The sequence below is a fragment of the Elaeis guineensis genome, chromosome 13, assembly GCF_000442705.2.
Source record: "Elaeis guineensis isolate ETL-2024a chromosome 13, EG11, whole genome shotgun sequence".
Classification (NCBI taxonomy): Eukaryota; Viridiplantae; Streptophyta; class Magnoliopsida; order Arecales; family Arecaceae; genus Elaeis; species Elaeis guineensis.
In genome coordinates, this window is record NC_026005.2 from 22,179,967 (window position 1) to 22,192,539 (window position 12,573).

A 12,573-nucleotide genomic window follows, 5' to 3' on the forward strand; every position below is an offset into this window, starting at 1 on the left:
TATATGAATGCATTTGGAGCCTCATATAAGTGCATTATGGGAATAGCATGTAATCTTGTCTTGTCTTGTTGGTTGGCACTAATTAGTTATGTTGTGCTAGGAGTCTACCTTAATGTAATTAGCTTTAGTCGCATCTTAAATCATAGGAGCCAAACAACAGAACGTGTTCATATATGGGATTTGAAGAAAGTTCTGCTCAGAACATTATATATTAGTTTTAAAGTAGAGGTACTTACACATTGTTTTATGGATGCTTTATGAGGAAACTAGGAATTATAGATTGCTTTACATATGTTATTTGTAATCTGTGCAGTTATGATCTGCTCAAGAAAATGGATTTACAAAGATTTGTAAAATTATTTTTAGTTTTCAAATTTCTTAAATTAACATTAGTTATTAAATTATGAAAAAAATTGAGTAACTTGTGGGTTTATTTTAACCATCTTGTCAGTCACTAATTTCATCAACAAAGTCAGGAGTATTGGAGTTTAAGATAGGATTAGGTTACTAGGCAAACACTTCTACATGGCTTTCAACTCCTGCCTCAAAAGTCAAATGGCAATTTATATTTCATCATCGTAGATTTAGTAAATGAGATTTTGTCAACTACATGTTTCTTTATAACAGTCACTACAACATTCTTTTGTTGCCTTTGCTATGAAAGCCTATAAATACACGCCATGACTCATCATGCTTCAATGGCATCATAACTCTTACAAAATCTAGTGTTTGCATGAATGCAATTCTATGTATATATGCAAGCCTGTGGGTACAAAGACCTTGTGGTCAGGGAGAGGCTAGGAGAAGCCCTGATCTCGGATTCCTTACTAGCTCAAGTCACTTAACTTTTTCCTCTTTTTCAGAAAGGTAGTTCAAATCACTGCTACATTAAAATTATTTGTATATTAATATCAATATAAATACCTTAATACCATAAGCTGGGGACCATATTTGTATAAAGATGTGAATATAACAAGTAAATAGTGTTTTTTATATGAAATTGCCCCTATTCAATTGTTTACATCATCTAGGAGAAAGGTTTGGAAGCCTCATATGAGGTAAATTATTTAGATTCAAATATCTGCAGATGCACCATCCTAGACTTAAGGTGTGCTCATTAATGACCAGGGCATTGCCCAGCTCTGTCCATTTAAATGTGTTATAATTGTCACATTGAACATAATAATAAAATATTTGCTAAAAAAGATAGGAACAAAATAATAGAGAACAATTTTTTGAAGGTCCTCTTCAATCAAAGTCAATGACAATTTTTAAGCCATGGAACAAAAGTCTCCATCATGTTAGCATTCTAAGCCTCAAGCTGTAATCAGTTGTTGCATAGGTTGGAAGGGAAGGATTTTTGGGTTGACTAGTCCAACAAACTTTGCCAATAAAAACTTGGCCCGACCAGTTGGCATCAGTCCCTTCGACAGCTGTGGAAGAGTGATCCCACTTTCAAATCAGAAGGTATTACTGCCTCCCTACTCATCAAAAAGAAAGAAAAAAAAGGGGCCACTATGGTAAACAAATTTTGCCTCACAGACTTTGTAAGCGGGTCCATATGGCTGCCAATGCTGAGATGGTGTTTTTGAGATTTTTTTACCATCAGAATTGAGGATTGATGATGAACATGTGGGGAAATATATTCTACATGGTGTGCACCATGTAGTCATGCATATTGATTATCTTAATTGCTCATTTCTATAGCGCGGCCCCAAGATGAGTACTGAATTTAATAGGATTCATAGGAATAAATAGCTGTGATTGGCGACATACACAGTCATGCGGTGTATATAGTATCGGATATAATTTTTTGAATATGTATGGTATAATTGTAGCTATTTTATGTGGTACTTTCTACCAAAACTAGTACAAGTAGAATTCACAGCACCTCCAACCGACAAGGTTGTGATATTAGGTAATGGGGAACCCAAGGGTACTTGCTCGCTTCCTATAACTTGCTTTTTTTCAACTCTCTTTCTATTGCTTACTTGAGTGAGCAAAGTTGATAGCTCATGTATACCTGCAAAAGCTAGTACCATGTGCCACATGAGCCATGTATCAGATCCAACGGCTCATGTAAATTTTGATGTCTATCGGTGTCCATTTAGGACCAATCTCCATGTCGGGCATAAATATTTTGGGCAAAAGAAACTTGCAGGTGTCGGCAATTTTCTCAAATGGTTTATCTTTTTCTTTACATGGGATTAGTACTCTTGCTTTTTAATTAGTATCTCATTGTTTTTGCTAAGGACCTTCCAGCCTCACACGAGAGAAAGGGCCTCCACTCCTTGTTGCTAGACAACCTCTTTGCTATTCCCTCTGTTATGGAAAAATTTGGAGGCGGCTTTAGAGTAGAGGCTGCTGAGCTTTATCCAGATGTCAAACACACCATCTTTGATGAGTACCTTAATCGTTGTATCCAATGAAATTACAGCATATACACCTAGGTTGGCTTGTTAAAAAAAGACTAACATGTGATCATGGTTCTACATTTTTATTTTTTGTGAACCATATGATCATCATAATTTAATAGAAAGGTTAGTTGACTTAAATGGTTGACCTGGCTCTCTCTCTCTCTGAACAATTAATGGGGCCAAGTCTTTCCTGGTTAGATACAACCTCTGGCTTTTGCTTGGTCCTCTTCTCTCCTTTCCCTTGCGTGACCACCTTGGCCACTCCACCTTGGATCACTTCATCTACCTCTCACTGTCCTCTCTCAAAGGAGGAAAATGAATGCGCAAGTCATCTTGATTAAAATAATAATTATTATAATAATATCCATCAAAGCTGGCAACCTTTTCTGATAGTGTTATCTTCTAAAGAGAAACCATAAGATCAGCCTGAGATCCCTTTAACTAGCTTCTTGGGGCAAACCACCACTAACAACAAATAAATCTCGTTCGCATTATCACTCTGCTGCCATTTTTTTCGCACTTGAAAGGGTCCTGCTGCACTTTATTGAAATATATGACTAACAGTTAAAAAAATTCTATAATATCCTATGTTTATTATTCTTCTTTTGATGAAATCATGTGTTTATAGATTGTAACTAATTGGGGCAGCTGTGAACAAAATGAGTTGAATTGCATTGCAATGCTTACCACCGAACCCTGTAATAAATTTGAGGAGATGCGAGATAACGGAAGAAATCGATCAAATGCAATGTACGTTCTGATTTCCAATGATTATTTTCTCGAAATTCTAAAGAATAAATCGTTGACATCAAATACAATTGGAAAGTTTTTCTAAAAAATATAATTAAAGAGGGAGAAAATGTGAATCAAATTAAAATTGTATCAGTCAATTCTATGGGAATATTACGGGGAAAAAGAAATCCCTCTCCCCTTCTAAAATGGCAGAGGAATGATCCACACACCATTCTTGTAAATAAGAACTCCAATTGATCATAACATCCCTTTGCTACCAATCTCTCCTCTTCTATCCTCCACTCCGTCCTAAGAAAATAAAAGTAAAAATAAATACATCAAAATCTCTGTTACCTCCGTGTTTCATTCGCTGTCACCGGTGCCGGCCCCGGCCCCGGCCCCGGCCCCGGTGCCAGTGCTGGTGCTTGTGTTGCTGTCGTCGTTGTTGTATTCTTTTTGTAGCCATTCTCTATAGAACCCATCATTCTTCTGGGCCTTATTTCATTCTTAAACTCTCCTAACATATAAAACGAGGAAAATTTAGCTCATACAAAGGAATCTAGAAAGCAAAAAAAAAAAAAAAATCCAATGGTAAAACCTCTTACCTCGAGGATCCAGATTGGACTTTGCTGATGCTGACCAAAAGATGAGAGTTGGGGTGATGATGGCGAGCAGAGCCCAGAAGAAAAAGACCAGAACATAGCCTCTGGGAGGCATCTCTTTCTGATGTTAGAAGAAAGGATGGAGCCTTTGGGGATCTCTCTTCTGCAATTGAGGAAGAGGACAGACGTAGACGGAATAATGAGGAGAAGACCAACAGATGAAATTCGCTGGCAATAGAGCAGAGGAGAAGAAGAAAGGAGGAAAATATATGCCCGAAACTGCTCTCATTTTTTTATAGCTTTATTTAAGAAGTCAGAAATTTTAATACTTTGTTTAGGAGCTGTTTGCTAATTAGTAGGTGGAGGGTTGCTGAGGAGGGGACTGTGATTGAGATGGACCCCACGTTCCTTTTGGCCATTTCCTCCTTGTTCCTCATGTGGTGGGTTGAACCTGTGCTTAAAGCTATCCACCATCTGATGGGTAGAAGAACTTTGAATGAATACACTAAGATCTTCTGTGCCTTGTGGGCTAGCAGTTAGATCACATGATTTAAAAAGTATCCCAAGTTCCTAACAGGCTACATTTGGAGCACCATCTTATTTTTTTTCTGATAAGGTGAAAAAGGAAAGAAGAGGACAATTGCGAAACTGTATAAATCTTACCGTGGGTGCATTATGAATAGGAATTGTCAGATCGTTGAAGCTTAGGAGGAGGAATTTATTGTGCATCTTTGGTGAAGGTCCTTGAAGTACTATATCGGAATAGAAAACATCACCAGATTCCGCCTCCCGATATAAAAATGTTTTTTTTTGGTAGAGATATAAAAATGTTTAATCATGTATCCTGACTCTACTTGAGGCCACGCATATGCCAGAAAACACCGATGTCTTCATATGCTTGCACGTTGTTTACTACCAATATAATAAGTTCATGGATTCAACATTACGTACATAAATACATGCATTATATATATACATATAGGAAAAGTTACTTTAAATAAACATAGTAGAAATAGGATGGGGTAGTGTTGGCTACAAGGAACGAGTTGCTAGCTGTTTGGAGATAAAATGGTGTGACAACTTCCAAACAGATCAAGGCAACAGCTCCTAATTCTTGTTTTTTTTCTTTTTTTTTTTGGGCAATTATTGTTTAAAAGGTGCAAATAGGAATACCCACCTAGAGAAGATAATGGTCATGGAACTCGGGCCCTTAGGACTTTCCTATCTATCAGAATCTTTCAAATTAATAAAAAGGGAAACTTACCGTTGAGGAAAGCCATGGCAAGCTTTGGTAGCAAGTAGCTATCCTGGAAATTGGGTGGCAGCAAGCAAAGGATATAAAATCCCAAATTGTGCTTTGCTTTTCGGCTGAAGGTCCCGTCTTCTGCTGCATAGAACTGTATCCCACCGCATTAAAACCACCGTCTAAATCGGACGAAACTCGAGCACTCGCAATCATAATTGTATTGATTTGGATGCAAATGATTTGGTCTTTGATAATTGAATAAAAAAAAAAAAAAATCCGACTTCACGCCTCTTTCTATGGTGCTAGGGAACCGCCAACCCATCGCAGAAAAATAGGGGAAAAGGAAGTGTTTTTGTTTTCTCCAAAAATAAGGATTAATCTTAACCGTTCGATTTGGATATTTGTAATAGAAAATTTAAGATAAATCGGTTTTATCCAGCTACACTCCTCAACTCGTGCGCCGTAATACCATCTACGAGTGATCGTGGACTCCTCCCATCCCCACCCCCTCCGTCGTGGACTCTTCTCTCTTCTCAGCTGTGGGATCGAGCACCGGAGGCAGAGCATGGCTTTATGGAATTCATCATAATGGGGTGGGAGGAGGTTGAGAAACTAACAATGCTGCTCAACAATGCTAAACGACTCAATAATGCTGCTCAGATTGCTGGATGTCGATCGGCCGCTCCGCCGGTGGAAGATCCAAGGGGCTAAGCTGGGTTATGATGATGGCAATGTGGAAGGGCAATTCGCACAGCGGCGATGGTGGTGGATAGAGGGGAAAAGAGGGTGGGGGAGAGGGGGCAGCTGAGGCCGAGGGGGAGGTTGGTCTTGACCTTGGGGCCACCAAGGGCACGGATGGTTGCTCAGCAGAGTCGAAGGTGTGGAGACAAACACTGGGTCTTCTTCCAGGGGTCTCGGATCTCTGCCGTGAACCGCCCCCACGGCCGCTTCCTCGCAGTGCGGAACCGTGTCTTCTCACCATCATTGTCGGTATGGTGGATGCGATCAAGATTCCAATGATAGAAGCCGAGATAGATAGGGGGAGGGATAGAGATGAGGTTGTAGGCAACGGCGGGGTGGGGTGACAGAGAGGATGCCGGGTGGTGGAGGCGGAGTTGGCAGGCAATGGTGGAGCTGCCCACAGGAGAGGAAAAAGAAGATCAAAAGCCAAGAGAGATGAATCAAATACGATGACCTACATGCCGGTCATTCCGTCATTCATCTAAAGCTGTTCAATTTTAAATGAAGGGCTATGATTATGTACTTCATCGAAAAGAAAAGGCACAGTAGCAAAACCTAGGAAAGAAACAACGTACAGAAGCAGCGGTAGCAGCATCAACATTATAAGTCATCGATTCAATAACCTGCTGCCCAACAACATCGCGTATCAACCACAAATATTCCATCCATTTATCTCGCTTCTTTTTTATTAACAACCAGCACTCAACCAACCTATTGCAAAGATTTAATTGATAATAATAATAATAATAATAATATTTTATATTAAAAATTATTTTTATCAATTAATTTTATGATGAGTTCGAAAAAAATCTTTAAAATTTTTACTTTTCAAAGATGATCTTCCAAATCAATGAAGATTGATATTTGATATTAGGCCGAACAAAATCAAGCTGCATTTGGACTAAAAAATTTAGCCCATTTCATTTCAGGTCGGGCTCAGACCTATCATCAGCTCGATTCGAACCCGAGCCCAACTGTAGCCCGACTACAAGCTACTATTCTCCTTCTCAATCTTCTGTTCCGTAACTTCATTTTTTATTTCCTTCTAAGGAAGTACATCGCTGGATGCACTTCGTCGGGAGGTGAAGCTGCGAAGAAGAATCGAGAAAGGCACGATGGATTGGAGAGAGGCACCCAGGGGCGGTGGTTTCTCCGAGAGGCTTCAACAGAAGAGGGATGGCTTTGGAACCTCCTCGAGATATTTGGATCTTCTTCTTGATCAGCGGGTCAGAGAAAGGCACAGCATCGAGCAAGCTCAAGAACGACCATCGCTCGATCGGTCCGAAGAGAAAGAAATCCCTATCGAGCGGCTCTGATGCGGGCCTCCATTGCCACCGAAGAGCTAAAGGGGGATGGCGGAGAAGGATGGAGCTCCGAAAGCTGGTGACTTGTGTTGGCAGAGACGGAGGCGCCGGAGATGGTCTCGAAGGCAATCTCAACGGCGGCAATGGAGGACGAGGCGAAAGAGGAGAGGAAGAAGGCATGTGTCCGATCGAGCTAGCCAAATGGTTTTGGGCCGAGCTCGGGCTTAGGCTCAGGCCAGGCTCGGGCCGGTATTTTTACACATTCAACGGGCCTAAGCCCAACCTGAAGCCCGAAAATAATCTTCGAACTGGGCTTAGGTAGGGGTAGGGCCTGGCCCAGCCCAGTCTAGTTCCACCTCCAGATATGTGGTATTGATGAAGATTATCCTATAATCTTACGTGTCAGCATAGAATATCACCCGTAATATTTATGTAGTGCTTGACTATTATTATATGGATACATGCCAAAATGCATTTTATAGACATATTCCCCTTTTAATATGATAAAATCCCATTATGATTAGCTTTACCCAATAAATAATAATAATAATAATAATAATAATAATAATAATAATAATAATAATAATAATAATAATAATAATAATAATTATTATTATTATTATTATTATTATTATTATTATTATTATTATTATTATTATTATTATTATTATTATTATTATTATTATTATTATTATTATTGTTAAAGAGTATAATTTCATCAAATTACTGTCTAAACTGTGCAAACTCGGATACCCAAGAGGCCCCAAAACGATAGGCCCAAAAACGGGCCGACATAGAGATACAAACAAAATTACAGTAAAAGGACAAAAAGAAGACATACAATAAGAAAGCTACCAAGATAAAAGGAGAACTAGAGTGATGTGGTACAGAAACACAACAACAAGAAATCAGAAAGTAATGACATATAAAATGCTGTAAGAGATTACAACCATATAGTTGATAAGCAGATAATATGAATTTCCCTTCATAGCTGCATATACTCAGAAGCAGGAGCAGCCACCACCAAGTATGAAAATAAATAGGATGACTGATAAACTAATCTGAGGTGAAGAAATGCAACAGTTGCCTAGATGCTATCTCTTGTATATATTATAATGGAAACTTCAAACGCCTCTTTTCTTTTCTGGTACACTACTCCTCACATCTTCGGGTATGATACAAAAAAAAAAAAGAAAACCAAACGTGGGATGCATTAATTGCAAGACGCAACCATTTGAACTTCTTTGGTTCCTTGAATGGTTTACAGTTGCCTTGGTCCATTGGCATGTGCTCTAATTATTCAGATACCAGTCAATAGGTCTGAGTTGTTATTTTCGTTTTCATTGATCACATGATTCGGTCAAATTAAAAGCTTCAAATATATGCATAATTAAACTAGCAAGCATTTATATCTCACATGCTTGTGGTGTGCATTTGAGCCGCCCCTGTGGGATTATAGTTTCTCGATAGTCAATGCCTCAATACGGTCTTTTATTATAATCATCATCGATCCCATAAGTCTTTTAATTTGTAAATAATAATAATAATAATAATAATAATAATAATAATAATAATAATCATAATAATAATAATAATAATAATCTAGTAAAAAAAAATAATATTTGTTGGTACTTCTCCAAATTAATCGATTGCTAGTAATCAAATTATTCATCAAAACCTTCATCACTTTATATATGATTTTTGTAAATTAAAACTTCCTCCTTGTTATTTTTTGATATAGTTAATTAAAAAATTAGAGATAAATCTTCATCTATATTTTCAACTTAAAAATAGTTACCCATTTGAGTTTCAAATAACAATACCTACCCATTTGAAACATAAGTTAAAAGTAACTATCCATTTTGGCTGAAATAATCTTTATACTCTTATACACTTATATTCTTTAAAATACTACAATATTATATTATCATAACATAGTATTCTTTTACAATAAAATAAAATAATATTATATTAATATAGTATTGCTTTATAATAATGCAGTGTTGCTTTATTTTATTATATTAGTATAGTATTCTTTTACAATAAGATAGTATTATATTATACTAGTTGAAGACTTACATGTTGTGTGGGGCTAGATGCACGAAAATAATTTTTCAGATGTTGTTGTTCTATTTTTCAGATATTGCCATGTTCTTATTATTATTCGAATTATTATTAATAATAAATTAATATTTTAAAAATAATATTTTTTATTATTATTTAAAAATAATATTTTTTAAAATAATATTTTATTATTATTTTTTTAAAATTAATTTTTTAAAAATAAAATATTATTATATAAATAGTATTTTTAAATTAATAATAAAAATATTATTTTTTAAAATAATATTTTGAAAAAATAATATTTTTATCATTATTATTTTAAAATTAATATTTTTTTACTTCAAATTGTTATAAATAATAAAATAATAATTTTTTTTTTCTTCTCTCTCTCCAAATATTTTTTTCCTTTTTTTTCCTTCCTCCTGCAGCCCTCGCCTCCACAGCATGAGACCCAGGTCATGGCCATCCGTGCTATCCCAGCCGCGGCTTCGCCCCACCACCATCTGCACTGGATGTATAAAAATAATTTTTGTAATATTACTGTATTCTTATTATTATTCAAATTATTATTAATAATAAATTAATATTTTAAATAATATTTTTATTATTATTTAAAAAATAATATTTTATTATTAATTTTTTGAAATAATTTTTTAAAAATAATATTTTATTATTATTAATAGTATTTTTAAAATAATATTTTAAAAAAAATAATATTTTTTTATTATTTTAAAATTAATATATTTTCTTCTACTTCAAATTATTATTAATAATAAAATAATAATATTTTTTTACTTTTTTTCTCTCTCTCTCCAAATATTTTTTTAAATTAATACCCTAAAAAAATTATATTATAAATTATTATGAATAATAAAATAATAATATTTTTTTCTTTTTTCTTCCCCCTCCTTAAATATTTTTTTTCTTTTTTTCCCTTCCTTTCCCTTGCTCCTGCCCTCCCCCTCCCCAAATATTTTTTTTAAAATTAATATCTTAAAAAAATAATATTTTAAAGTATTATTAGTAATAAAATAATAATATATTTTTTCTTTTTTCCACCCCTCCCTAAATTTTTTTTCTTTCTTTTTTTTTTCTTTTTCCCCCTTCTCTTCCCTTCATCCCATCATCTCACCCCCCACCCCCGCCCTCGCTGCGTCCCCCGGCTCTGAAGCCACCAACCCCCCTGCTCTCTTTTTTGCGACCCCGCTCCGTCGCTGTCCCCTCCTATTTCCTCCTTTGGCCTCGACGAACCTGAGGCAACCACCCCTCTCCTCCCCTCCCCTGACTCCAGCGCCACCAACCCGGCCCCATCCCACCGCCGTCCGCATCGCATCTATCATCTGTGCCGCACTCGGTTCCAAGCAACCACCAAACCCCCTTCCCTCCCCTCCCTCGGCTCCGACGCCACCAACCCCCTTCCCCTCCATGGCCCCGCTCTATCGCCGTCCCCTTTTATTCCCTAAAAGGCCTGGATCCTCGGCCACCGCCGCTCTCTCGGCCAACTTCCTTTTTTTATGCTTTGGATTTTCGCTTTTGATGAGTCGAGCAGCCATCTTCATCATTGTTTGAGAGAAAGAAATCGAAGGCCGACCAGGGGAAGAGGTTGCCATCGTCGCCGAAGCTGTCGAGAAGGTCGAAGGACACATTCCGCCTACAGGATCTGATGGACATGGGCAGAGAAATTTGGTGGAATTCGATTGAAAGGAGAAGGGGATGGGCATTTGGAGGGCTGAAGAAGCTTCGAAGAAAAAAAAAATAGGAGGAAAGAAGGTGACGGTGCCCTAGAGAGATCGAAAGGGTAGGCCAACGCTAGTGATGATGGAGATAAAGATGATGGTAGAGAACGGTAGGAGAAGGCGGTCAGGAGAGTGGGGAGGAGATGGGAAAAAAAGTTAGGAGGGGTCGGAAAGCTTTGTATGAAAAAAAATGAAATATTTATGAGGAAGTCGGAGCTCAACATATGGCTCATTGGGAGAGTTTTAACTTTCTGAGTTGGCAACACTACAATACTCCTTCATAGAGTATTGTTATATATATATATAATTAATATGGTATTTTTTTATAATAATGTAGTATTGCTTTATTGTATTATGCTAGTGTAGTATTCTTTTATAATAACGTAGTATTATATTATCATAGTGTAGTATTTTTTTATTATAGTATTATTTTATAATAGTACAGTATTGCTTTATAATAGTATAGTATAATTTTATAATAATATAGTATTATCTTATAATAATGTAGTATTGCTTTATAACTGTAAGGACAATTAGATTATTTCACCCTCATTTGGACAGTTGCTTTTAAGTCATGTTTCAAATGGGAAGCTACTTTTACTTAAAACTCAAGTAGATAACTATTTTTATGTTTAAACTTAAGTAGATAGTTTTTTTTAGTTAATCCTAATTGATGGGGTTTGTTAGACTTTTTATCTAAATTGGTCCTAGGATCAAAAATGCTTTCCAAGGTGCTTAGGATGGTGGATGCATTTATCTCCATGGACCAAACGTTTGCGAAGAGAAAACGTTGAAAAATGAAGCCCATCCATCCGCCTGCATGGTAACATTATTAGGCATATAACTTGCTGAAATTGATCTCAAAGAAAATGCTATTTATTTCCACATCATACTAAAAATTGAATCCTACAAAATTATGGTTTCCACATCATACCTTTTTCATTGATATAAACTTAAAAGTGTACCATAGTTGCATGCGTTCATTAGTTTATCTTTTAATGTTGGATCAATAAACAGCATGATATGTCTATGCGAGTGTAGAGCAATAGTTGACGAATAATTAACAATATGTGGAGACTATCATTCCCATAAGACTAGGATGTCAATAGTGCTAAGTTTATGCGGACCTAAAATGAATACCCCTTGGAAATCCAAAGTTTGCACCTGTGAGCATTTGCTAAAGGATGGATTGCCATCCAGACAAACCACTCCAAAATGCTGACCTCAACAATTATCATGTTTTTTCCTACAAAGAAAAAAAGAAAAATACTGTATGGCTTTATATTATATTAGCTCAGCATTTTTCTAATAACACATTTGAGTAAGTATGTTTGAGAATGCACTGCAAATATGAACGTTAATTTTGTTATAATTTAAATTTTGGCATCATCTAGGCATTAGGCCTTACATTCTAAGTTCTAACACCCCCCATGATGTACTCTAATCAAACTATTAGTCTTCATTGTTTTCATTATAAAAGAAAATGGCATGAATGATCCTTCTAGGTCCTCCTGAGCCGCTCATAGCAGTTCATCATCATTAATTAATTTTTTGATATAGTCCAAAACATCAAGCGTTAAAAGGAGCAAGTAACATGTGTAGATTCTCAGGTGTAGCAGTCTAGGCATTGGCCATCTAAGCATTATTGAATACATTCAACCACCACCGCCACCTAAGAAACCATGAAAGGCATAACATGCACATGATCCATCATGTTTGAAAAATTTTGAA

The 12,573-nt window shown here is 36.3% G+C and overlaps 1 long non-coding RNA gene across 1 annotated transcript; it reads right to left on the reverse strand.

Annotated features, from left to right (window-relative positions):
* Positions 1 to 3,279: 3,279 nt before the first annotated feature.
* Positions 3,280 to 6,233, reverse strand: LOC109504976 (uncharacterized). Its single transcript, XR_002163474.3, has 2 exons — positions 3,755 to 6,233; positions 3,280 to 3,666 (listed from the first exon to the last, which is right to left on the reverse strand). It is a non-coding gene; the product is annotated as an uncharacterized lncRNA (long non-coding RNA).
* Between the last annotated feature and the right edge of the window lie 6,340 nt (positions 6,234 to 12,573).